We start from the raw sequence: 25,774 nt of genomic DNA, 5'->3' as shown, positions 1-25,774 counted from the left end.
AGAAATAGGACATGATCATACTTTTTAAAGACAAAACCAAAATTCCAATTTTGTTAAGTTGATTTATAGAGTTGAATACTACAAGTAGATTCTAGCTACAAAGTATAACTATTGGCAAATCACAACCATTATTATTATTTTTTACATTTATTGGACTAACTTTCTAAAATGTAAGGAATTGAAGACATCTCCTAGATAAAATTAAAAACACACTTTGGTAATATTAATTTAATTATTAATTTTTTATTTTAAAATAAATTGAATACAATCGACAAAATAACCAACTCTTTAATAAATTGAATAGATTTTAAAGTAAACAATATAAACATAATAAAAAATTTATTAGTACATAGTTTTAACCTTTAAAGTAAAATAAAATAATCTTTAAACAAACCAAAACTTTTGAAATACTCTAGAGAAAAATAAAATAATTTGACAATAATAATTATTAGACTTACATAATAGTGATCAATGTTATCAATATACATCAAAACAAATAATTTGACAACAAAAATTATTAGGCTTACAAGGTTATCAATAATAGTAATCAAGGTTATCAATAATAGTAGTAATATTATTATTAATGTTCAAATTGTTGTTTTTTAAACTACACTTCCAATCATGACAAATTTAAAAGTTCCTCACAAGCTTATTAGTAGTTGCAGTTAGGCACTACTATTGTGATGAAAATTCATTTCTTTTGTTTAAATGATTAATTTAAAAAAATTATTTAGACAAATTAAAAGCAAATATTTTTTCATTCTTTAATTAATTTTAACTTATTCTATAATATAGATGCATGTATTTTAACTTTATAATTTACAAAAAAAAATTTTCTTCTAAATCATTGGCTAATACTTTTTGGGTTGTTAGAATTTTCGGAAGCACTCATTAGGGCGACACTCCCATTTTTGTTGATGTCACTCCTCTTACAGATGCTTTGTTGTTTGGCATGCATAATCCTCTTCCCCCATAAACAGATGATTATTTTTCTATTTAAACTTCCTATTGGAATGGTTTTTGATTCACAAAGCTTCACACTCTGACCTCTACAGGGAGTACAAAATGTAAGTATTCTGGGTATGTTTTGTTTATAATATTTTCAAATTTTTTTACTCTTTTTCTTTTTTGACGAAGCCCTAATTCTATCTATCTACCGAACTGAGTAAGTCGAAACCTCAATGAAGGCCATATTTGCAAAAATGCTATGAACCATTTTCAACAAAAGCCTCATATCATGATTTCCAGTTCACCAATGTAAAAAGAGTGACATTAATAAACCTTACCTATGACTGTGGCATTCATGCCAGCCTACACTCATAAGATGACCACTCTCTTCCTCGCAAACCCAAGCCCACAAGACCCTCCTTCGCAGTATAGGAGCCAAAAAGCGAGAACAAAAAAAACAGAAATAAAAGTAGCAATAAATTTATAAATGGTGGACTAGTTCAACAATGCACTTTCAAATCCTTCCCTTGTCAAAATAAATTATATTTCCAAGAACTCTCTAAATCATCCTCCTGACCAGAAAAATTCATGACTACAATAAACTTGTGTCCTACGGTTGAAACCTTCGGATCGCCTACGCTAGAGACATTGCCCAAATAAATTTATATTCACCTACAGCTATAGCCTAAGAGAATGGGGTGACTTTGAACTAAATTGCATTGTAAAGGCATCGTTCGAAACAATTCCATGTTAAATCTAAAGATTTCCGATACATTTGTGGTGCAGGGGCACTTCCTGTCCAAGATGTGACAGGAACAAAGACTTGAAGACTTAACGAGGATGACAACAATTTGAAGGTTCTGGAATACACTTGGACTTTTAAGTTTATTTTATATTGTAATAAGGCTTGTTAAGCCATTTAGAGGCAAGTTTGATGTAATTGGGTATGAGACCCATAAAGGTTTGAGTCTTAGTGGTATAAGAGTCTTTGAGATGATAAATAAAAGTTTTGTAATCATCATGAAGTTGAAAACTATGTTGTCAAATCCATGACACATGATTATTATAGTTAATGTGCAAAGGAAATTGCACTTGTCGGTCAGCAAGAACAGTAATAGGAGTTTAAAAAAGTTAGTTTAGGAAGTTATTGGGTTTTTTGTTTTTTTTAATAATTTAAAAGATCTTTGTTTGTAAATCACATGAGAGGGATGAGAGGTGTGATATGAAAAAAGAAGAAGAAGAAGAAAAATCAATTTAATCATTGGGGATCAAAGGACTCATGTGGTCATTGTTTTGGAAAAGAAGATCAATAAAAGCATTCATCTTTCTGCAAGGTTTATGTGATAACAGTCTTTGTTTTTATGTTTTTATTGCTCTAAATGGAATCTTGTTGAAAGATCTCCGCCTGCATATGATTTTTCTTTAATATTAACTTCTTTTCAGTCCTTGTGGCAAGTATTTTCATCAAGAGTTATGGGAGAAAATTAATGTTTCTTTTAAGAAAATGGAGAAATAACAGTGCATAAAATTTAGTCCAGATGCGGGTGCCACATCTTTCCAACAAACTGTTGGATCTTTCTAATATTTGAATATGTTGTAAATAACCAGATTGTGCCGACTCTCACCAGAGGGATTGAAGATATATCATGTGGTTAAAAAGATATAGACCTTTGTGTACAAGTCTATCCAAAGAGAGAGCAAGAAGGTAACTTTATGCTTTATTAAATCATGAAGTTATTTTTGATGAATCTACTGAGCATGGTGAGTGTGAACAAAGCCTAGGAGTGTTTTTGTGGAGTTAGGGGAATGATTGAAGAGCCTTGGTAAGGACATGGTTCCATTGGGTAATCTTGCAATCTGTCATTTGGTGAGTAAGTCATGACTATTATAAAACAGTGGGTTTGCAAATCTAAATTCTTTTTGTTGAGTATTGAGATTGTAGTGGCTATGGTGAATGAGAATGGTGTGACTAAGACCTAGGGGATCTTAGTGATATTATGAAGCATCAAAACTCTATGTGCACAAGGGTTTGGTGACAAGAGATGTAACAACCTGGTAAGAATGGAGCAAGGGTATGACTGTCTATAAGGAATAGTATAGTCAAAATGCAAATGGGACTTAGTGTGTGTGATTTTAGGGTTGTACAAACCTTGTAAGGTCTTTTAGAGGCTATGAGGGCAAAGATCCTATTGATGACATGGTGTCAAGAGGTGTGATGAACCTATGATGTTTCAAGGTCAAACCTTAGGATCTGACCCAGAGGTGCTGAAATGGAATGCCTAAGGAATCTTACCCACACCCACACAACTCATTCCTCAAGACATCTCATTGGTTAAACACATCACCTCTGATCCCCTACTCTCCACATACTAGAATAACACCCCCAACACACTGTCTCACTGTTTTAGGACAGTCAAAAGCATAAATGACAATATTTGTTGACCAAACAACTCATAAAAATCTCTCCCTTTGATTTCACACATTCCCAATGTACTCAAGACACTCACACATCCCCTTAGGCTCTATCCATTTCCATACATACTCCAATGAACCATTAAACACAACTTTGAAACTAAATAAACAAAATATACCTTCTTGCTGTCCTTCTTGATGGACCCGTACTCAGAGATCTCTAAATTTTGAATAAAATATTTTTTTCTCAATCGCGTTGGTGAGATTCTTCCAAACTTAACCCTCAACAACATATCCAAAATTTAAGAAGATCCAACGGTTCAATGATGAGATATTTCCCTCGCATCAGGACTATTGCAGTCACACCCCAAATCTGACTGTTTTTCAGTCTGAAACCTTCATGAAGCACGTGCCAAATCCATCATGGAACCCTGCACACACCATGGATAGGTAAAATACATCCTTACCCTCATCCCTGCCCAAAATGGGGTTTGGAAAAACATGTAAACAAAATTTATTACATTTATGAGGCCACTGGATGCCCTAGTAAGGGTTTTGACAATTTTGAAACAAATGTCAATATCTTCCACAAATGTTAATGAAATTGCACCAAATAAAAACCAAACTACTCTTAGTTCATTTCACGTTCATCCTAGTAAGATAACTTAATCAAACAAATGCAAATCAATTTGCAAATGAATAAATTTCAGTCTGTCATACGTTGAAAACTCAGAAAATACAAGGAAAAGGTCTTTTAGAGGTTGTGAGGGCAGAGATCCTATTGATGACATGGTGTCAAGAGGTGTGATGAACCTATGATGTTTCAAGGTCAAACCTTAGGATCAAGGCATAGAAGGTTGCAGTCAAGTTGCAATTGGAAGACTGAAGACTTTGATGTTTTCATGTGGGGACTTATGATTATTGTGTATTGATCAAAGGTGTGGAGCTTAGTGGATAAAAGAGAATTTGTCTTTAACACCTTGGATTTGAGGGTTGGATTTGATGCAGAGAGTGGTGGACAGCCCTCAAATCCAAGGTGTTAAAGACAAATTCTCCTTTATCCACTAAGCTCGACACCTTTGATCAATACACAATAATCATAAGCCCCCACATGAAAACATCAAAGTCTTCAGTCTTCCAATTGCAACTTGACTGCAACCTTCTATGCCTTGATCCTAAGGTTTGACCTTGAAACATCATAGGTTCATCACACCTCTTGACACCATGTCATCAATAGGATCTCTGCCCTCATAGCCTCTAAAAGACCTTACAAGGTTTGTCCAACCCTGAAATCACACACACTAAGTCCCCTTTGCATTTTGACTATACTATTCCTTATAGACAGTCATACCCTTGCTCCATTCTTACTAGGTTGTTACATCTCTTGTCACCAAACCCTTGTACACATAGAGTTTTGATGCTTCATAATATCACTAAGATCCCCTAGGTCTTACTCACACTATTCTCATTCACCATAGCCACTACAATCTCAATATTCAACAAAAAGAATTTAGATTTACAGACCCACTATTTTATAATAGTCATGACTTACTCACCTAATGACAGATTGCAAGATTACCCAATGGAACCATGTCCTTACCAAGGCTCTTCAATCATTTCCCTAGCTCCACAAAAACACTCCTAGGTTTTGTTCACACTCACCATGCTCACTAGATTCATCAAAAACAACTTCATGATTTAATAAAGCATAAAGTTACCTTCTTGCTCTCTCTTTGGATAGACTTGTACACAAAGGTCTATATCTTTTTAACCACATGATATATCTTCAATCCCTCTGGTGAGAGTCGGCACAATCTGGTTATTTACAACATATTCAAGTATTAGAAAGATCCAACGGTTTGTTGGAAAGATGTGGCACCCGCATCCGGACTGAATTTTATGCACTGTTATTTCTCCATTTTCTTAAAAGAAACATTAATTTTCTCCCATAACTCTTGATGAAAATACTTGCCACGAGGACTGAAAAGAAGTTAATATTAAAGAAAAATCATATGCAGGCAGAGATCTTTCAACAAGATTCCATTTAGAGCAATTAAAACATAAAAACAAAGACTATTATAAAACTGTTATCACAGAAACGTTGCAGAAAGATGAATGCTTTTATTGATCTTCTTTTCCAAAACAACGACCACATGAGTCCTTTGATCCCCAATGATTAAATTTATTTTTTTCATATCACACCTCTCATCCCTCTCATGTGATTTACAAACAGAGATCTTTTAAATAAATTAAAAAAAAAAAACCCAATAACTTCCTAAACTAACTTTTGTAAACTCCTATAACTATTCTTGCTGACCGACAAGTGCAATTTCCTTTGCACATTAACTATAATAATTATGTGTTAGGGATTTGACAACATAGTTTTCAACTTCATGATGATTACAAAACTTTTATTTATCATCTCAAAGACTCTTATACCACTAAGACTCAAACTTTTGTGGGTCTCATACCCAATTACATCAAACTTGCCTCTAAATGGCTTAACAAGCCTTATTACAATATAAAATGAACTTAAAAGTCCAAGTGTATTCCAGAACCTTCAAATTGTTGTCATCCTCATTAAGTCTTCAAGTCTTTGTTCCTATCACATCTTGGACAAGAAGTGCCCCTGCACTCTCCGCATCAATTTGTTTCAGCCACTTTTCATTCTGTCAAAATGATCGCTTGGTACAAACCCACATTGGATTTTTCTTAACTCTTTGCTAAGAAAACCCCTGTTTGATACTATGAAAATGTCACTCTAAAAGTTCTAAAATTTTCATCCAGAAGAGGAGTTTTGTGCCCTTAAAGTAGAAGATTCACTTTCCATCTTGTGCATTGAATGAAATGAAAGGAATCCCAACAAACCCATCTCTCTAGGAGTTCAGGTAGTGTCATGCTTAACACATACAACCATAACAAAAATAACAACGGTTTTCACAGTTAGAATAAAATGCATTCAGAGAAATCAAATTAGGCTGTTTGTTTCAAAAATGGCTTTTGGGTATTTTCTAATCAGGAAATTCACAAATCTGCAAAGCAATAGTGTAGCAAAAAGTTAATAGGAATAACACAAAATTATGGTGAAAAAAAGACCTTCTCAAACCCAGACCATTAAAACTTCCTAAAAAGAGTTGGACTGAGGAAATTCACACTTCTACAGAATAGCAGATTGTAGCTTGATGTCAAAATAAATAACAATACGAATCATTCAAAGATTTTAAAAAAATCATACCCAAAGCATAAACACCTTTAGGTAGATTTAGGTTTAGGAACAAAGTACATACTTTCCCTGATAAACCTTCCCATGGGTGCCTTCTCCAATCTTGGAGCCAATATAAAGCAACTGTGGGTGTATCGGCAGGTGATCAACCATCTTAAATTCAGAGACGGAAGAAGCTAGAAGGACTTCTTTTGAACTGTCTAGCAGTACCTGCGACTTTTTTCCAGATTACTTCCACGGAAGGAATTGCTCTTCTTCAAGATTCATGTCTTTCTGTACCACGGTATTTAACCATGCCTATCTAGGCAAATCATCCACAATGAGGCCTACATGCCTTGATTAAGTCATGCAAAAGTTGTTAAGTTCAAGATTTAGTCCATGGCGATAAGTGAACAAACAACAACAAGAAAACTGTCAAGGATATCTGAAAGGCAGAAAAATCAACCGTCAACAACATCTCATGAAGAAAGAAGCCACACTCTTCTTAGCCATTCTCTAGCAATCTTTGTCAATTATGTTTCAGATGACATAGCTCCGTGGATGGAGAGGAGGCCAAGTATTCACTGGAATTTCATTCTAGACTATTCAATGTATGACATGAATTATCTGCCTTCCCCAAAGCTGCAAAAGGTTTCATTTACTATAGACAAGCATCTATCATCAGTGGTTATAAATAACCAAACTTAAAAACCTACTTCTGGAGTTAAGTATCTATTATCCATTATTAGTAGCTTCATCTTATCCAACATCTTTAATCGGGAAGATGCTATTTCTTTAAACAACATGAGAGAAGTGCCAAAAACAATGCCTTGGTAGACCAATACCCATAATGGTGGTTAACCTGGAATTTCTATTGTTGCAGATGGTTTCTAGGGTCTGCCAGAAATCATCTAACTACATCTCTATTTTGAACTCCCCCTAGTTTTGCCTTCTAAGTTTTTTATGTTGGCTTCAACTCTTGAAGATGAAATTATAAGATAAACCTAAGTTGTATATGATTAGATCAAGTATTCATCTTATTCAACATCTTTAATCTGGAAGATGTTATTTCTTTGTGCAACTTGGGAGAAGTGCCCAAAGCAATGCCCTTCAAGACCAACACCCATAAGCGATGCGCTTCAAGACCAACACCTATAATAGTGGTGGCCAAGCTGAAATTTTTACTCTTCCAGATGGTTCCAGGAGTATGCCACAAATCATCTAACTACATCTCTATTTTACCCTCCCCCTACTTTTCCCTTATCTAAAGCCTTTTACCTTGGCTTGAGCTCTTGAAGATGCTACCAAGCTTCATCCAGAAAGATATGGCTATTTAAAATACAAAATGCTTTAGTAACTTGGATTTTCTACAATATATTACTTGCATCTCTTGACTGAGCCTCCCTGACCTGTATCCTTTCCTAGTTGGACATGATTTACTGGACTTGCCACTGTAGGTAGGCATCCTCAATGTGGTTACTATGAAGGGTTTCTAACGAAAGAAGAGAATACCACTTCTAATTTTGACGCAGTTTTGGACTCCATAGACCTCTAGAAAAAATGTTGTACTATTATTGCACGGTATCAACAAATTTACAAATGAACAAACCTTCCACTTAAATACTAACTCTATAAAAGCTATACAAAAAAGATAAATGCTCCTAGGCCAGACAAGGATAACTGGTCTTCTGGAATTGGGTGGTTTTATTGAATTTCATCACAAATCAAATCACACCATGTTCCACAGGGACCAAGTCTCTTGGAATATGCTTGTCCCTGCACTAGAGACATTTCAGGGATGGGTAAGAAATGTACCAAGGACTGCCCCCAATTTTAAAAACAAAATCAGAAATAGCAGGGGTTTGCTAAGGAATGATAAAATTTTAGGCTATGAACTAGAAGTAACTAGCAATTGGAAGGGCTTTCAAGAGGCAAATAGAGTTTCCAAGGCAAATAAATGAAACATATTTTACATGTACATACCTGAGATCTCAGACATCAGATTTACATATTCAAATGAAAGAATGGATGCCTTTAATGCACTAGGTCTCCAAATAATATATTTATGTCAAAATTGAGAATTCCTAGTAAATACACAATCAACTCTATCTATAATGGGAATTGGACATATTTTAACACAGGAAATATGGAATAGGCATACTCAGAATTTATAACATTGGGCTCAACATCTTTACACCCCATACAAAAGCAATATGTAGAAGTTACTCTCACATACTACCCAATAAATTATCACTCACAAATGTGGTTTTTATAGTTTCTGATTTTTTACCTTTCAATTATATATTATTCAAAGTATATCTTGCTATCAACTTAATCATTGCACCTCATTAAGATGCAAGTGCTATTTTAATGTCCATGAGAGTAATGTTGATAAATCTTTTGCACAATACAACAATGTAGTGAACTAAGGATGGCAAGAAATCAATCCTCCTATTAAAAAATGGCCCTTAAATTGACATTAGATAGTCACTCTACTCGGTAACTTTAGTAAAACAGATAAAATGAGAGCTCTAGGATAATGAAAATAAACATTTGTCATTTTCCATAAATGAGACAAAATTCAATTTCTGAGGTTCCTGCCTGAAAAATAATTGAGTGCATTCGCACAATTATCCTTTTATACATTTTTACTTCAACTCCTCCTACTCCATTTGATCAATTTGTAGTAACATTTTTTGAGCAGTAGAGGAGTAACATAGAAAAATACCTTTTAGATGCTGTCAGAAGCTTTATAGCAGAGCATCGACAAATAACGGGAACATAAGCACCCATTTCTTCTCTACAAGATCCGTTTGAGCAAGCCACTCCTTTTACCTTGATGCCCAACTTATTAAAGGGTTTGCTAGCCTAGAAACCCACCGATCCGCTTAATGTTGATTAATATCTTCATTGTATACTCAGTCAGGAGGAACACATTTAAAGTCTCACTTTTTTATAAATCTTAAAAACAGGGCAATGTTTTAGAGTTGTATGTTTAAATATTAATATAGTCAGTTTTATAATTTCAATTTTTGATAGAATTTGCATCGTGCTTGGCTTGGATGATATTGTTTGCTTTCTTTTGTGTTGAGGTTTCTATTTGAGCATGCATGCAACGAGTTGTGGTAGGTTTTGTCAAATTGTAGCTTGTTTAAGATATCATGTTTGTGGGTCAATTAGACTTTTCTGCCTGTAATTTGATATGTGAATACAATGTTGTTTTTTATTAGGCAAAGGAGGCACAATGCCACCAGAAGACAAAAAGAGCAAAAGATGCACGAAAGCAGGATATGGAGAGGAGACAAAAAATAACGTCTTGAAGAAATGAGAGAAACCCAAAAGAAGGTTTAGAAATCAAGATCTTGATTTAATAGTTACCATTTTCTTCACTTCTTTCTTTAATATTCTTTGATTTCTAAGATAAAAGTTTTTTTATTTTTTATTTTCTCTTGTTGGTCCATCCTGAGTTTTGTTGTTAAGGGGTTACTTGCATGTACATATGGTTAAACATTAGATGTTCTATAAAATAAATATTGCTATTCTCTTTTATTTTGTTAATAAAATTATCTTTAATGGTACTTTGCTAAGTGCTTGAAATACTAAACATGATAAATCTTACACAACCATATGAAATACATTGCCTTATCTAATTTATTTATAATTTATGTACCTTTATCTGATGCCACCCTAAGCATGATAATCTTTTTGGTTTGCCTTAATGGTCTAATCCATATTCTACCACAAGATGAAGAAACAATGGACTTAAAAGAAAAGTTGTGTGGTAAAGTAAGGGCACAACTTGAGCAAGTTTCTTCTCAATCTTGTTGGCATTGACAAAACTGGTTAATCCAGAGAACCGATATATTAGCTGATATTTGTCATTGATGACTAACACTGACTGGTGGAGTGGTGTATCTCAGTAGCAAAGGTGATGACTTGTAAACAACATGGAAGCAACATCAGAGATAGATGATCAAGGTTCAATCAGCTCAAGGGAAGACAAACTAAGCAAACCGGTCTGTCATTCAAGAAGATCAGTGTTGAGGTCAGATCTTCAGGTTGGTCATTTTGATGATGATGAAGTCACAGAAGGTGACTTAGGCAAGAAGGATTGAGGTTGTATGCAAATCAGAACCACATTGGTAAACAAGAGAAGAGGCTTGATGGAAGTATGACAAACTGGCATCAAAGGATGAATCGGTAATGAAGAGCGCAGTGGTATACCGGTAGACCGATGAAGCAGAAGGAAGATAGGTGGTCACCGTAAATCTTAGTGTGGTGATCGGTCACATAGTTGTGATGGAAAAAGGCGAGTTGGTGAGTTTGTGTCAACGCCAAACTAAAGGTTGGTGAAGTCAACCTCAATCATCATGCAGTTAAGCCATGATTACTTGCAGATTTTCTGGTTCACATTTAAAAGACTGAACTCGACCCAGAAGTCGTTATTTTTGGGGGATGCAGTGGCAGATTTGATTGAGTAGTTGGCAAAATTGTTGCAGGGCGTGCAGAGCAAGAGTGGAAAGATTTGAATTTGAAACCTACTGAGATCTATGATTGCATTGATTAAGGAAACACCTGAAGGTGATGACATAGAGTGTATATAAAGTGTTTTGAGTTCATACAAAACTTTTTTGATCAATTTTTTTGCAAAGAGAAGATCTTGTGAAAGGCAATCCAAAGTGCGAAGTGAAAGAGTAAGGAAGTGCTAAATGATTTAGCAGAGCATAGTGTGTGTGAAGTAGATTGTCAGAGTGCAGAGGTGAGGGTATGAACAGAGAACCGGCGTAGTGCAGAGCACACATAATTGGTGCAGACAAAGTATGATTTTCATTGTGATCTGATCAAGCTATGAGTAGCTATTCCAGCAGATCAACTTCTTGTTGCTTTCTAACCATTGCAACTCAAAATCCCTTAACCGGGTGAACTTTAACAGGTCCCTTTGTAAAATCCCTTAATTGGGTGACATCTTAATTGATGATCCTAAGTCCTTTAACTAGGCTACTTTTAACAGGGTAAAGGCACTAACAGACCTTAAATAAAACCCCTTAACTGGGTGGAACCTAACAGTGTCTTTGTAATCTTCTAATAGGGATGGCTCCTCACCGAGCGTACTCCAGAAGAGTGCAAATTTTGTGAGTTTCTACTCACACCATGGTTTTCTCCCATTTGGGTTTCCATGAGATAATTCTTGGTGTTACTGTGTATCTTTTCATGCATGCATGTATGTTCTTCTACAATAACTATTTGAATTGATGAATATTAAGTTAGTGCAGACTTGAGTTAAAAGGTTTTAATTTTGTAAAACTGGTAAAGTGTCGATTCACCCCTCCCCTCTCAGCACCGGTTGGGACTAACAATTGGTATCAGAGCCTTGGTCCTTAGATTAAGAAGAGATTAACAACTTAAGGAAAGATCCAAGATGATGCAAAAGGAGGGTCCTAAGTTCTCTAAGGAGAATTACACCTTATGGTGTGGTAGAATGAAGCTCTACCTAAGAACCCTAGGAGACCAATATTGGAATCATGTAATAATAGAGTACAATGAACCTACAAGTGTTCTTACTGTAGATCAAATCAAAGAAAGGCAAGACAACACTGCAACTATGGATCCGATTGCTAGAACTTTATTTGATAATGAGTATGATGAGGTTCAAGATTTGAAAAATAGCCCATGAGATGTAGAATAAGCTAAAGACTGTTTATGGAGGAGATCCTCATGTTCAGAAGGCTAAGGTGGACAACTTGAGAGGCAAATTTGATGAGATGAGGATGCAAGAAGGAGAAAATATAGAACAATATAGCAAAAAGATAAAGGATGCAATAAATTCCATCAGAAGTGCTGGAGGAAAGCTTAAAGAAGATGACGTGGTTAGAAAATCCTTGAGAACCTTGCTGCCACAATATGCCATAAGGGTTTCTGCAATTCAGGAACTTGGATCCTTGGGAACAATTAGAGTTTCACTTGACTCACTGATCGGTAAGTTGACTGCCTTTGAACTGAGCAACTATGATAACAGTGTACCAAAAATTGATGCTGCCTTCAAAGTTTCCATGATACATGCACCGACAAGGAGAAGAAAAGAAACCAGAAACAGTTCTACTACAAGAACCGGTCATTCTCATGAATGTGACAACCTATTATCTAAAGAATAGGAACAAGATGAGATTGAAGCTCTATTAGCAAGAAGGTAGCCAAGAGGAAAAGGAAAGTATAAAGGTAAACTTCCCTTGAAGTGTTTCTCTTGCAATAGAATAGGTCATATTGCATCCAGATGTCCTGACAATGATAGGAAGGATAATTTTAGAAGCTACAAAGGCAAGAGCAAGAAGGAGTGCTATCTTGTAGAAGAAGGAGTTACCGATGAAGAATCAGAAGGATCTGATGGAGATGGAATTGCATTTGTAGTGGTAAAGAAAGACAACATCGAGGAAAGTGATATGGCACTGATCTGTAGTTCAAACCGGTGTGGAGACTGGGTAATTGACATTGGTTGCACTCACCACATGACCCGTGACAGAAACAAATTCCTCAACATGGAGGACTATAATGGAGGAACAATGAGATTTGGCAATGATGCTTCTTGTGTAGTAAAAGGTAAGGGATCTATAGCCCTAAATGATAAAACAAATTGTGAAGATGTTTATTGGGTAGAAGGGCTAAAGTATAGTTTGTTAAGTGTTGCACAACTTAACAATAAGGGTTATTGGCTAGAATTCAATGAAGGAATGTGCAAATAAATGACAAATCAAGAAGTCTGATTGCTACCAGTAAACAATCTAGAGGTAATTTGTTTCACCTAGACACCACCGTAGGTAGTTGCCTAATGGCGAAGGTAGAAGACAATTGGTTGTGGCACAAAATACTGTGTCATGTTAAATTTATAGCATAGCAAAAGTCAGTAAAATGAAGATTGTCAAAGGTATGCCTAATATTATGAAACCTGAAAATGCTATGTGTAAATAATGCCAACTAGGAAAGTTGGCAGGGTCTAGTTTCAGCAGCAAATCTTATTCATCCGAAAAATGTGTTAGACCTAGTTCATACAAACTTGTGTGGTCCTATGAGGACTAGGAGCTTCTATGGGGACCAATATTTCATGTTGTTTGTAGATGACTTCTCAAGAATGATGTGGGTTGTATTCTTGAAAGAAAAATCTGAAGCCTTTCACATGTTTAAGGTCTTCAAGGCTCGAGTAGAGAGAGGAACCGGTAAGAATCTGAAATGTCTAAGATCAGATAGAGGAGGAGAGTTCACCTCTCAAGATTTCATGAATTACTGTGAAGAACAAGGAATTATGAGATAAATGTATGCACCCATAACACCTCAGCAAAATGGGGTTGCTGAAAGAAGGAACAAAACTCTGATTGATTGTGCAAGGACTCTGATGATATAGAAGGATATTCCACATATCTTCTGGAGAGAAGCAGTAAGCACTGTTGTGTATACCTTGAACTGGATACAGGTGAAGAAAGGGGAAAATAAAAATCCCTATGAATTATGATGTGGATACTCACCCAATGTGAGCTATTTCAAAGTATTTGGAAGCAGGTGCTATATCAAGAGGGATGAATACTCTGGAAAGTTCGATCCCAAGAGTAATGAAGGAGCCTTCTTAGGTTAATCCACAAAGAGTAAAGCATATTAGTGTTTTAACAAAAGGACCGGTAAGATTGTGGAGAGTGCCAATGTTAGAGTAGATGAGTTCTCTAAGAAAAATGAATAGGATAGCAAGAGTGAATCAGAGGATTATCAAGAATTCGAGTACACTGTACTGGTTGAACCCGCTGAAGAGAATCCTGTTGTAGTGGCAAATGAGGAAGCATGTGAAGTAGAACTTGCACAACCGGTAGAAGAAGCTCCAAGAAACGAACCGATACTAGAAAGGTATGTCAGAAACAATCACTCTACTGAAAATATCATTGGTGACAAAGATGCATGAGTATTGACTAGAAGAAGAGCAAAAGAGAATGCTTGTCTGCTCTCCAAAATTGAGCCCAAAACAACAAAGGAGGCTCTAGAAGATGAAGACTATATGAAAGCCATGGAGGAGGAACTGGAGCAGATTGTGAAAAATGAAACTTGGACTCTAGTGGCCAGACTAGAGAACAAAAATGTGATAGGCACCTAATGGATGTTTACAAACAAAATGGATAAAACCGGTCAGGTAGTAAGAAACAAAGCAAGGCTAGTCTGCAAAGGCTATGCTTAGGAAGAAGGTTTGGACTATGGAGAAACCTTTGCACCAGTGGCCAAGCTGGAAGGGGTCAGAATATTGCTTGCTTATGTTGCTTACAAGAAGTTAAAAGTTTACCAAATGGATGCCAAATCGACATTCTTGAATGGTGTTTTAGAGGAAGAAGTGTATATAGAGCAACTAGAAGGGTTTGTATAAAAAGATGGAAGAGATATGGTATGCAGGCTAAAGAAGGCTCTAAATGGGCTAAAACAAGCACCAATAGCTTGGTATGAGAGGCTGCACTCATATCTATTAAGCATAGGATTCATGAGAACTAGTGACAATAGTAACTTGTATCTAAAGACCGAAGAAAAAGGAAAACATTTGACTGCATAAATTTTTGCGGATGACATTATCTTTGGAGGAGATGATGAGATGAGCAAAGGTTTTGTAGAACAAATGAAGCAAGAGTTTGAAATGTCCAAGATCGATGAAATAAAATTCTTCATTGGCCTGCAAGTATCTCAGCTAAAGAATGGTATATTCATTAGCCAGACCAAGTATATAAGGGAAATTTTGAAAACTTTTGGAATGGAATATTGCAAACCTATTGGAACTCCAATGGTTATAGGTTGCAATCTCTCCAAAAATGATGAGGCTCATGAAGTGAATGGGACACTTTACCAAACCATGATCGGTAAGTTGCAGTATGCAGTACACAGTAGACCAGATATAGCACAAGTTGTTGGCTTGGTTGCTAGATTTGTTGCAAATCCAAAAGAGACTCATATGGTGGCAGTTAAGAGAATATTTAGATACCTTAAGGGGATTGATGAGTATGGTCTCTGGTATCCACATAAGGGAAATTTCAATTTAAGTGTCTTCACCAATGCAGATTGGGAAGGGAACATTGATGAAAGAAAGAGCACTAGTGGAGGTGCATTCTTTCTTGGAGACATGATTGTGTCATGGACAAGCAAGAAATAGAATTGCATCTCTCAATCCACAGCTGAGGTTGAGTATGTGGCCACTGCAATTAACTATACATAGATAGTATGGATCAAGCAATTACTAGAAGGTATCCAAGAAAAGGTGACTGAACCTGTGGTGATTCACTGTGACAACACCAGTGCTATCGACATATCCAAGAATCTAGTGATGCATTCCAAGACAAAGCATATAGATATCAAATACCACTACCTCAGGGAACAGGTTCAAGACAAGGAAGTGAGGTTGGAGTATATACCAACAAAAGAATAGGTGGTTGATATCTTCACCAAGCCACTATAGAAGGACACCTTTGACTACCTCAGAGGTAAGCTAGGGGTGATACCCCTACCTGCATTGAGGTAAGTAAAAAAAGGGCTCTACATCAATCTAGTATGATTTTTTTATGGAAAATTTCTAAGACTAGATTGATAAGTGTGGACTACTTTGGTTAGGGGGAGCAGTCTTGTAAGTGTATTGAAATACATCTTTGGCATTATTGTCAAAGGGGGAGATATGATTGTAGTGTTTGAGTATTGGTAACTAGTGTTGAGCTGAAGTTGCTGAAGTAGAGGGTTGCAAGAAGTGGTTAGAGTGGTTTGTTGGAAACAAAGTATTGCTAGTGTTAGGGGGAGATAAACTCATAGCAGAAGTAATGACCGATACAAAAATAAAGATAGAAATGAAGAAAGTACATGCAGGAGCAACTGATAAGACAGATTCTGAAATGTTGCCATCAATGCCAAAGGGGGAGATTGTTGGCATTAATAAAACTGGTTAATCTAGAGAACCAGTATATTAGCTGAGATTTGTCATTGATGACTAACACTGACCGGTGGAGTGGTGTATCTCAGTAGCAAAGGTGATGACTTATAAACAACATGGAAGCAAAATCAGAGATAGATGATCAAGGTTCAATCAGCTCAAGGGAAGACAGACTAAGCTAATTGGTCTCTCATTCAAGAAGATCAGCGTTGAGGTCAGATCTTTAGGTTGGTCATTCTGATGATGATGAAGTCACATAAGGTGACTTAGGCAAGAAGGATTGAGGTTGTATGCAAATTGGAACCACATCGGTAAATAGGAGAAGAGGCTTGATGGAAGTACTGCAAACTGGCATCAAAGGATGAACCGGTAATGAAGAGCGCAATGGTATACTGGTAGACCGGTGAAACTGAAGGAAGATAGGTGGTCACCATAAATCTCGGAGCGGTGATCGGTTACACAGTTGTGATGGAAAAAGGTGAGTTGGTGAGTTTGTGTCAATGCCAAACTAAAGGTTGGTGAAGTCAACCTCAGTCATCATGCAGTTAAGCCATGATTACTTGCATATTTTTTGGTTCACATTTAAAAGACTGAACTCGACCCAGAAGTCGCTATTTTTGGGGGATGCAGTGGCAGATTTGGTTGAGTAGTTGGTGGAATTGTTGCAGGGCATGTAGAGCAAGAGCATGAAGATTTGGATTCAAAATCTACCAAGATCTGTGATTGCATTGATTAAGGAAACACCTGAAGGTGACGACAGAGAGTGTATAAAGTGTTTTGAGTTCATACAAAACTTTTTTGATCAATTTTTTTGCAAAGAGAAGATCCTATGAAAGGCGATCCAAAGTGCAGAGTGAAAGAGTGAGGAAGTGCTAAATGATTTAACAGACCGGAGTGTGTGTAAAGTAGACCGACAAAGTGTAGAGTCGAGGGTATGAGAAGAGAACCAGTGTAGTGCAGAGCAGACACAACCGATGCAGACAGAGTATGATTTTCATTATGATATGATCAAGCTATCAGTAGCTATTCCATCAGATCAACTTCATGTTGCTTTCTAACCATTGCAACTCAAAATCCCTTAACCAGGTGGACTTTAACAGGTCCCTTTGTAAAATCCCTTAACCGGGTGACATCTTAATTGATGATCCTAAGTCCTTTAACCAGGCTACCTTTAATAAGGTAAAGGCACTAGCAGGCCTTAAATAAAATCCCTTAACCAAGTGGCACCTAATAGTGTGTTTGTAATTTCCTAGCATGGATGACTCCTCACCAGTTGTACTCCAGAAGAGTGCAAATTTTGTGAGTTTCTACTCACACCGTGGTTTTCTCCCATTTGGGTTTCCATGAGATAATTCTTGGTGTTACTGTGTATCTTTTCATGCATGCATGTTGTTCTGCAATAACTGTTTGTATTGATGAATATTAAGTTAGTGCAGACTTGAGTTAAAAGGTTTTAATTTTGTAAAATCGGTAAAGTGTTGATTCGCCCCTCCCCTCTCAACACCGGTTGGGACTAACAAATCCAAAGACATGGCACCATTGCTACGCAGTCTTGGTATACATGTGGATGGGTGAACTTGTCCATTGTCAAACAGGTGAATCTAATACCTTATCTGTTAGTTTTCTCTCTCATGTATTCAATAATACACTTATATTCTATGGTGAAAAGCCCAATGATTTTAATTTCCTTGATTGTGATAGAACCATTCTTCAAATTCATCAATTAGCTTTACTAAGAATTCATCTTTTCTGTGAATGTTTCATTTTTCCCAGTGGCAAGTATAGCTTTGTACTAATTGTCTTAGTGTCTGGTTCAATTATCTTGTCGACCTGTTGCTAATAACCTGGGCTTAGGCGTCACCCCATTTCAAGGTTTTTTGAATTAGATACATCAAGTGCCAATGTATCTAAAGTGAACCTATCATTAAAAGTTAGAGAATTAATACTTGTTAGGTGTAGTATGAACCTACACAAAATCTTTCGATCATTAGCTGGCAATGTTTCTACTTTCTTCAATGTTTAATATTATGTTTCCTATTATAGTGATTTCACTTGGATGCATGCACAAGAGGGAAAAAAAGATTGCAAAATGTAAGTAGCATAAGACAATTAAAAATATAGAGTAATGAAATATTATTATGGTTGTAGACGTATAAAAATGACCACTTTCCTAAAGGAATATTTAATGTTCATTTTATTCTCATTCCTTTATTTAATTAAATCTAATTTAATTAAATCACTCACATTCATCTATTTGATTAAATAAGTTAATTTAATTTATTTAATTAAATTCACCTGGGCTTTTCATATCATTTAATTGAATAAATCACTTTATTTAATTAAATCCTCCTTCTACTCTTTTTAATTAAATTTACATTTAATTAAATTATTCACTTCAAATAAATAAATCTAATTTATTTAAATCCCCCACTTGCATCTATTTTTGTTGAAATAAAGCAAATTATTTGAATTAAAATTACTCTCCATCCACTTGCATTCTCCTACATCTCCCACTTGCTTCTCTAAAACCTCTTCTAAATTCTTCTAATCACTTCTAAATTAGCCTAACCCATCTACTAAATATTGTCACATCCCTAAGTAAAGGGAAGTCACTTCTCAAACCCTTAAAGTCTTCAATAACCATTAAAGGCTTTATGTCCTCAACAAGTTAACCTCCAAAGTCTTCCAAACCATTAATGGTTAACTCAACCTTCTTACATGGTTGGAGACTTTTTGCCTAACTCAACCCTCATCTAACCCAAGGGTCTCATCAAGCATCGATGGCTTAAACCTTAGTTATCCCTTTAACCCTTGCACAAAAGTTTATCCTTTGGGTAAAAGCTTTATCCAATGGGTAATCTTAACCTAACCTTAACCCTTACCTCCTAAGGTAACCATGAGGTCTTCTCAAGCATTTAATGCTTCTTGCATCTCCTCTCAAGCAGTCTTATGTTGACAATTATCACCATTTCATTGGTGAGAATTGTAAACATTGATTGATAACCTTCAATCTTGACCCTTGATAGGATCATCCAATCTTAACCCTTCATTGCCCTATTTTCCCTATAAATAGAATCATTCTTCTATCATTCAAGGATCCAAGTTTTATGCATCTAATCTATACTCATTTTTATCAAGCATTTTAATCCCTCTTTGAATAGAAATAATCTAATAAGCATTTTAGAAGTATTTCCCTTTATCATAATAATCATATTAAGCTAGTGTATCATGTTAGGATAGTTCTTTTACTAATTCTTCCAGCTTATCATCATATGCATGCTAGTTTAGTTCATCTTTTGTTAATATCATGCACATTAGGATTGAATTCATGTTAGATTGATCAAACATCCCTCATTCTCATGATTGTCATCCCTAAGTCACTTTGCTCAGTGATATAAGAGCAAAGGCATTGGCTTAAGGGGTCTTGTGAGATAGAGAAAAATGGAACATCCCTTGGGAAGTTGAGCTATTCCATATAGCTCCATAACTTGCACCAAGAGTCCCATTGGTGTGTGGACTAGTCTTGAATTCGTAATATTCGTTTCATCGAACCACTTTTCCCGCATACAATGGTATTACCAGACCACCTCTTAGGATGGATGTCTCTTGACATTTTTTGCCAATCCTGTTGGCTTGCTTGGTTTGCTAACGAGTAATTTTGTCATCTGCTCTCTCTTTATATGATTTGTGGAAACTTTTTAGTGCAATGATAGGTCATGATATTGTGTCTTTGATGCCCTTTGTGATCTACAGTCTCCTCATCATGACTCTATTTTTTTATTTTCTTTTCATTGTATTTCCTTTGTTTGTATCATTCTCTCTGTCTTTGATATTGGTTTGGAGGTCGTTGTCTTTGGAATGATATCATGTATGAGACTAGGATTTGATTTGCTTCTATCCTTGCTAATGAAGGTTCATTTAGAGAAAGAAAATACTTTTCTTATGATCTTGGGTTGCACTCTCTATGACTTAGTATTTTGATCTCTTTTCCTCATGATCATTGGCTATAGTCTTCATATGTTTGCATCTTTATCACATGTGGCTATGAAATGAAGATGTTCATTATATTTTGACTATCCTTTATCCTACTTTGACTATGTATGGACCACTTCAGGGTTTGAAACAAGGTCTCTATTCTTTTCAAATGATGGAGGATAAAAAATTACTAATATTGTTCTTTAAACAGATGATAAGATCATCATTACACACTTATTTCTTCTTATTGTATACACCTAAAAAATTGTCTGAAGATAGTTAATTAAATACACAGTTATTTGATTAATTCCCCTTCCCAATTAATTGAATTAACAAGCAATTTGATTAATTTCCCCATTCATCTACTTATCAATAAATCTAAGGATTTATTCATTAAGTTCATTCCATAGTCCCCTTTGATTAAGTAATCTAAATTGATTAATCCCCCCCCATTAAAATCAATTCTTCTAATCCCTAATTAAAATTAACAAACTCAAGTTTGTTGAGATTAATTAGCATTTTCCTATTATTTGAATTTTTAAATTCAAATTCCCCACATGGCTCCTAATTTCTAACCACCTAACCTAACCATCCCCTAACCTAACCCATTCCACCTAACCCTGGGTTTAACTAATCTTGCACATTCTAACCTCCTTATCCTAACCTCCTATGGTGTGGATATTCTCCCCTTGAGACACATTACACTTTTGCCACATGTCTCCCCCCTTGGACACTTGCCCTCTCATCAGCAAGGCTCCTCGACACTTGTCACCATAGAGACGACAAGTATCCCTTCCTCCAACCTCTTCTCCAACTTCCTCAATCTTGGCCCTTGATATCTTCAGATCAGATTTGGACCATTGATTCCTGTTACCTCAGCTTTGGCCTTGGAATTCTTATAAATATCCCCCATTTTGGAGCAATAAGGATCCCTTGCATTCATATTCTTAGCATCATTAATATAGGAAATTTGCATTTCAATTATCTAGTAATTAACATTTTGGATTAATCATAGGATTGTATTTTATATCATTTGCGTAATCAATCATGATCAAGTAGCTACTCAACTCTTGAGTTGCCACTTTGGAGGTCATTGCTCCACTGAGAGCCAATCAATCCAACACCTTCAAGGTCCTCAAGAATAGAGGAAAATGAGACATTTCAAGGAAGGCTTATGGTTTTCTTTTTAATTTAGTTCTCAATTAGGCTTTTCATTATGTTTTATTGTCTCATTATATGTGTATGCCTTTCTTATATACCACATTTTTAGCATCACACTTATTACTATCCTTGTTGAACCTTGAATATTATCATGTTACCCTTATGACTCGTGGTTGTCTTTTGAGTTCTTTATGGTGCCTTTGATCCTTGTTCCTTATCTTTCAAATGCAGGTCTACTCTATACCTTAAGCTCTATGTCAGAATATTTACAACTTTTAAAGAAGCCCTTTTACTTTATTCTTGGTGTTGTAGCTGCTCATACACGACTTTGAATCTCGAAGCTTGCTTCAATATTGTCTCTGAGAATGCCTTCTTCTATCATGTGCATCTCTTATAGGTCACTGTGATTTGTTGAGGTCTGTCTACTTCTATTTGTTGCTCATGATTGCTGCAACAAGGTCTTTTAAGAGGCCCTACCTCTGTCATTTTCACTGTCAATTATAAAGAGCCCAATAACTATTTTGTAGTCATTGGTTTGGTTATGCTGGCCTGTTTTAGACCCAATAACTATTTGGAGGTTCCCCTCACTAGCATGTCAAACCATAAGCTGCTCTATGACCTTTGAAGTGACCTTGACTGTCATTTCTTTGTCTATAGATCCCATCAACTAACCATGAACTACTTCATTTGTTGCAAAAACTCCTCTTAGCTCTATCAAATTGATAGATAAACAGAAAACACTACCTCTTGTCCTCTTTAAACTGACCCTTGAACAACTGCATGATGACATGACCATTTTGTTTACCTAATAGAAGGGCTTGTGATTTGATTTTCAGACTCAAATTGGCCTTCATTAGGTATAGGCTTATTGACCTGAGTAGGAGTTTGACTTGGGATTTTTTTGGAAGTGTGGGATATTTTAAAGGGACTTCAATACAAATTATGTTATCATTTTCTTGATGGGGAACTCACCAATAACTTATACTCTATCTTCATTGTAACACTGATTTGTGCATTTGACACCTTTCACAAGGATTGTTTAAACCTGGCATGTGATTGCTTTATGACTATGAATGCTTTTCTTAGAATTGTCTCAGGTCTAATTTAAACCCCTATCAATGTTCTATCATTGATTAGTCCTCTGTGTCTTTGATGGGACCTTATAATTTCTTTGTGTTGAGGCTTTTAACTCTGTCCTTTACCCTGTACATTTTGAGTTTGACCGTGTATAAACTCATCACTCTGTTTTGACTTGAATGCTTCATTGTGACTTTACCCATGTTCTGGACGTCTAGCTTTGTCATTAATGCTTACTTTATGACAGTCAAAATGATTGTGACTTCCCTCAAAAGGTGACTATCTTTTGTGTTTTGAATCATGACTTGCCACTGGATTTGGGCTGTATGTCCTAAAAGTTCTTGATCATTATGCTCTAGCTCCATGTAATGTGATCTTTATCATGCCATGTTTGAGTCCTTTTCACTATCAACTTGTTGTGACCTTACTTGTATAGAGCTATGTAGGGCTATGCATATCACATCTACTACTTTTCCTCATCTATTTTGGTTGTGACCTTACAAATTCACTGTCTTGATCACTGCATTTGCTAGGGATTGTGAGATGTCCCTATGACTCTCTTTTTCAACTATTGCCACTCTTCATACTTGTTTATTATTTTCTTGAAACCCTCTCAGATTTGATCTTTGTGGCTGCTCTTATGCATTAGTATTCAACATGCAACCTCCGCTCTTTAATCTTCAAAACTATATCTTTGGGAAGTGGCATGATATTAAGGGAATATAATCGAATGAATCATGTACCAAGTCAACATAAAAAACCCCATGATTGAATAAGGTTCATACGTTGATTAAGATAACTACAACTTTTCTATTTGAGGAAGAAAATATTTGACAGAAGTTAACTTAGATTAAAACAAAACCTCCAGATGTCCCTTCTAATGATGGGTAAAATAATGCACAAAGGTACATGGAAATCCTATAGCATGCAATCATACTGTTACATGCTCTATTATTCATTCTTTTAATTGATGAATGGCTCTTATAATGCTATTGAATCCTCATCACTCAAAAATGTCTCTCTTTCACTAAGTTCCAAACCTCTGCTCATTGTAGTCTTTGACTATGACTGTTTTCATGAAGAAGTTCATTGTTTTGTTCATTACCAGTGATCTCTGTTGCAAAACCTTGTTTTCATTGTGATTCATTGTGTAAGTTTTTCTGACTTTCCTCATTGATCTTTCTTTTCATTGTATCCACCTATCATTAGCCTAGAAGTCTCACTATCCTTTGAGGTCTAATGCATTGCTATGAGACCTTCTTTTCATTCATACCGAGTCTTGAATTATTAAGTGATGGCCAACTTGTTTACATATATTGTTCTTGGTCACTATGTTGACTACCTTCTCAACCCCCTTGACTTGGGTATGTTCAACATCTCTTCAATGTTGTGTTTATACTTTATCTCTACATTGATTATCATCATTTTGCCTTGATTGCAAATACACTAGCTGATGGAAGGCCTCATTGATTGGAGCTTAGATTTCTTAACTATATCATATGACTGCCTTAATTCCTAAGTGTAGATGGTTTCCTTTAGATCTCAGAGGCATGTAACAAGACTTCATTGGCTATCCCTTATACTCTTATCATTGTCATGTCATACTTTATCATGGACATATTCTCTATGACCTTAGAGCTGCCATTGTTCTAATGATTTGCTTTGTGATCACTTGTCATTATTACTAGATCTCTTGATTGCTATAATGCCTTATGAATTTGATGTTTTGACATTTTGGATCTACTAGTAGGTATGAGATGCAATGTGTTTGGGTTGCACTTTCTACACTTATCAATTCACTAAGATACTTGGACCCTTACAAATAACCCACTACTTTGTGTGTTATTGTGACTATCCTTGGGTTTATAGATCCCCCTGAAGATGTTATAGTCCCCATCTCTGCCTTTTAATATTCATTTACTATCATTGTCTTTGTCATCCTTCATATTTGTGATTGTAGTGTTACACTTTTGGTGTTTAAGGTCGCATAGAGATTAGTGTATGCTCTGTGACTAGGACTGTCAAAAGCTCCTTTTGACTATTTCCTATTACAGATAATCTCATTGTTAAATCTATTTTGAATGTATTTTTTTTCCTTCTAACCAAGAAATTATAAATTTGTAGTGAGATCACAGTGCCTAAAGCAGTCTAAAAGCTTATGAAGACCAGAACCAAGCCATATAAGCTTCAAGAACAATTTGAGAGAATCAAAGTCATTTACCAGACATTAGACATTGTCAAATCAATGACACATAGAAGCCTCATTACAGTCTTATGATGTCTTAAATAGAAAAAGCCAAGTCTAAGATAGTGTTAGAAGGTATGTGACAATCTTCAACATGGATAACTATAGGTACAATACTGGTAGCATTAATATATGAGATTTGATGAATTATAGTGACCATGATATGGAGATGATAGTGTCAAGTATCACTGTCAAAGCATGAATAGAGGGCCTAATTTGAGTCTTTTGGAGAGAGAACAATAAATATTAATTACCAAGGTTTGCACTTAGATCAGAGAGAACCATCTAGTAGCCCAAAAAAGAATCAAAAGGCCATGAAAGGTCAAAATCATAGTGTTTCCATAACCCATGAAGTTATAAAAGATGTGCAAGGGAAGTTCATAGCACAGGGTCAAAGGTATTTAGTGTCATAATTATTTTCTTCAACTCCAGATCTTGATGAAAGATAAAAGGATGCCATGACACAAAGTGAAAAGTCTATAGCAAAGGTAAAAAGGCTAGCATTATGTCATATGAATACAAGACATCATGAAGTAGATTTGATAGTAATAAAATTGCAGTAGTCATCAACTCAAGCATAATGAAGGCATGGACACTGAGCATGCCAAAAGATAATTGATAACAGTGGTGAAATGATTAATGTTGCATCACAATTTGATATCAAACAACCTATGAAGATGGTTGTTGAAAGGTTTAGTGTTGGTTTTAAAGGTACAAACATTGCATGAGGTATGCCACCATAAAGAAAATACAAAGCTACAAATAAGATAGTGACCATTAAAAGATAAAGCTACAGAGAACTATCCAAGCAACCACGGTCCAATAA

The sequence above is a fragment of the Cryptomeria japonica genome, chromosome 10 (genome assembly GCF_030272615.1).
Source record: "Cryptomeria japonica chromosome 10, Sugi_1.0, whole genome shotgun sequence".
Lineage (NCBI taxonomy): Eukaryota > Viridiplantae > Streptophyta > Pinopsida > Cupressales > Cupressaceae > Cryptomeria > Cryptomeria japonica.
This window is presented reverse-complemented; position numbering follows the sequence as displayed.